At 46.1% G+C, this 3,671-nt stretch overlaps 1 pseudogene; it reads right to left on the bottom strand.

The window, feature by feature from the left end:
• Positions 1-586: 586 nt before the first annotated feature.
• On the bottom strand, positions 587-2,484 carry LOC102499940 (RNA-binding protein EWS pseudogene; annotated as a pseudogene).
• Positions 2,485-3,671: the final 1,187 nt, after the last annotated feature.

Raw genomic sequence — 3,671 nt, forward strand, 5'->3', positions numbered from 1 at the left:
TAGTGGTAGCCAGGCCCATCTTATTCTGTCATTTCATCCCAGATCTTGATACAACATTGTTCTTTTTATTTAGTTTCTCTTCCATAAAATGGTGAGAAGTATGAACTTTCCCTTCCCTTTTTTAGGCCTCATTGTATTGCTTTTTTTTTTTTCCTACCATCTAGCTTTTTTTTTTTTTTAGAGGTTTTTGCTATAGGGCGCGTGTGCTTTCCAGAAAGACAGAGAGAGACAGAAAGTGAGAAATCACTCCCCAGAGGGGATGGCCACACCACAATCCCTTCTCCTCCATTCTCCTCTCAGGATCTTGGGCATGCACACACACACACCCAGCATAAGTTTAAGCCATTGGTTTCGAGACTCGAACCACGGTAGACTACATGGGAGTCCAGCGACACAGCCATTACGCCAACTGCTGGTCCCAGCTTGTTTGAATGTTTCTTCCTAAATGGTGAAAAATACTAAAGTACAGACAAGGAATAATCATAGTGTTGTGGCCAACATCATAAATATGGAATTATCAATTTAAAACATTTTCTGGTTTAAAAATAAATCTGGTAGTCAATGCAGCTCTGCTGAATCTTTGCGCCTAGTAGGCCTGGTCTCTGTGCTTCTAACAGTGCTCGCCTTTATCCATTTTTCCAGGCCCTCCACATCTGCCTCGTCTTCTTCCCATCTGTTCCATCAAAGGTCCAGGGGACCCACCAAGGTCACCGAGTCTTCCTCTATCAAACCCACCTTCGTCCATGCCCCGGCCATCACAGAAGCCATCTTTGTCACCACCACGGCCACCTCTGAACATTCCACCAGGGCCACCACAGTCCATGAAGCCACCTCTTCCTCCCCTCATGCCACCAGGGCTACCTCTGCCACGATCCCACCTGGAGGTGGGAAGGGTAGTGGGAGGAAGCCTTCGGGCTTCAGGGCCTTACACTGGTTGCATTCTGTCCTCCAAGTGAAGTTCTGGTTTCCACGACCCAGATTAGGACACTGCCTGTAGCTTGCTCAATGCTGGACGTTTTCTCCTCCAGAGGGGTTTCCCAGAGAACCTTGGGGCTCTCTTGAAGGGAAGTCTCATCCGTCCCCTCCATGTCTTCCTTGTGACCAATGGGGCCCCCAGGGCCTCCTGGGCCCCCTAGACAACCGTGGAGCCGGGGTGGCATCCCTTTACCTCTCATGCTGTTCATTGGAGACTTTTTCTAGGCAAGAGAGACTTTAAATTTGCTTCCTTGAAATCTTTCCCATCAAACCACTTCATGGCAGCCTTGGCAGTCAGTAAGTCTTTCTAGGACACTGTGGCATCACCCTTGGGCTTTCCAGTCTCCTTGTCCAGGTAGATGTGGATCATGGGCTGCTCAGTTCTCTTGCTCATCTTAACCACCCCACATTGCTTACAGAAGTCTGCCAGATCATCTAGTCACATGTCATTTAGTCCTCGCACATAAATTGTACTGTTGTCAGAGTCTTTATCTGGATCTATGGGTGGGCCTAGTTTGAGATCTGGTCCTTCATCCATGAATCCACCGGTCTTATTCAAGCCACCTCACTCTCCAGCAGCCATTCCATCATGTCCTTCTTCCGCCCACCCTGCTCATGACTCCATAATCAAATCCCCCTCTACCCCTGCCCTGGTCCTCAGGGCCACTCATGCTCTGGTTCTCTCCTGGTCCTGAAAGTTCTCCAGACTACTTCCCATAAATACTGGGGTGGCCCTGTCAGAATGAACTCTGCTGCTCTCTTGGCTATATTGACTTGGAGTCTGGCTATAAGAGCCAGTTGGGAGGGGGAGTGGTAACAAGTGGGAGACTGCTGCCCATAGCTGTTTTGTTGACCTTAGCTACTCTGCTGTCCATAGCTGCTCAGTTGCCCATAGGTGTTCTGCTGAGAGTAACTGCTCTGATCGTAACTAATTGGCTGTGTAGAGGAATAGCTGGTAGGAGGACAGAATGGAGGTGCGGTGACTGGCTGCACGGGGTAGCTCCCAGGTACCTGGGGAAATTGTAGTTACTCTGTCTATATCCTAGGCTGGTCTGATTGTAACTCCCTGTGCTAGATTGAGATTAATTAGTCTCAGCGTGTTTGTCACCATCTTGTGGTCTTGCAGGTGCAGTGGTGCAGGCTGCTGTTCATAGGCTGGGTAAGCAGGCTGGGTGCCATATGCAGACTGAGCTGTATAGGAGGCCTGGGTGGTGGTGACTGTAGCAGTAATGGTATCATGAGTGCCAGTGCTGTACCCCTGGACGGGCTGGCTGTATGCCTGGAGGAAGTTGGAGTAGTATAACCAGTAGGATGCTGTCCATAAGAAGTTGCATAGGTGGTCTGCCCATAGGTTGCAGTGGTCTGAGCCTGGGTATAACTGACATCAGTGGGCTGTCCATAGGTTCCATAGCTTTATCGCCCATAAGCCTGGGTGGACTCTGCATATCCTTGAGTGGGCTGGACATAGCCCGGTTGGGCTGCAGCTTGGCTATCAGTACTGTAATCCATGGCACCATTTTCTCTCCCTCCTCACTCTCAACATCCGTCTCCCTCTCACTTTCCCTCTAGCTGATTTTTTTTTTGTTTTTAGTTTTGCTATTAGATGTGTGTGCTTGCAACACACACACATACACAAACACAGAAAGAGAGAGAGAGGAAGGGAGGGAGGGAGAGAGAAAGAGAGAGAGAGAAGAGAGAACATGGGAAATTATGCCCCAGAGGGGATGGTCACACCCCAATCCCTTCTCTTCCAGTCTCCTCTTAGGATTTTGGGTACCCACACATGTGCCCAGCATGATTTTAAAGCTGTCAGGTCCAGGATTTGAACCACACAATAGGCCATGTGGGACCCAGCACCTTAACCTCCATGCCACCTGCCAGCCCAATGTTGTTATTTTTTTTTAATGATAGAAAGCATGTGCATTTATGAGAGAGAGAGGAGAGAGAGAGAGAAAGAGAGAGATGGCACCCTCCCCCAACAGGGAATAGTCATGCCACAATTGCTTTTTCTTCATTTCTCCATCTCATCAGGATTTTGAGCATGCATGTATGTGCACATGCACCCAGCATGTTATTCAAGCTGCTGGGGTCAAGATTTGAACTATGGTTAGTTATATGAGATTTGGCTCTCTTTGTGTGGCGCTTCACTCTTATACTATGGGGCAAACTGGAAATGTATTGTTGTTATTGAGTCTAAAGAGTGAAAAGATTTTGCCAGTGATGTAAATAATGTACAGTATTATTTATAACCCATTTTTACTCATTTTCAAAGAAAAGCAGGCAAAACTTTCAAATAAAGGAAGACAAAGATTTACTTTAGAGAATTGTTCATAAATGATTTTGTCTGCTAAAAACATAGTGTGTATACAAACACACACACACACACATATGTATCTCTATAATTTATTTATTTATTTATTTTTTCTAGAGAGATTTTTGCTATAGGCATGTGCACTAACTGGAGAGACAGAAAGGTAAAGATCACTCCCCGGGGATTCTTCAGTTTGATGAACAAGATATATATCTATATCTATCTATCTATCTATCTATCTATCTATCTATCTATCTACCTACCTACCTACCTACCTACCTACCTACCTACCTATAACGCTGTATCTTTTCCTAGCCTATTTGTGCTGTTATAATAAAATATTTAAACTGGGTAATTTATAAAAAAAAAATAAAGTGGGCTATCC

Source organism: Tupaia chinensis, unplaced genomic scaffold, assembly GCF_000334495.1.
Source record: "Tupaia chinensis unplaced genomic scaffold, TupChi_1.0 Scaffold000534_1, whole genome shotgun sequence".
In the NCBI taxonomy this organism is placed as follows: domain Eukaryota; kingdom Metazoa; phylum Chordata; class Mammalia; order Scandentia; family Tupaiidae; genus Tupaia; species Tupaia belangeri.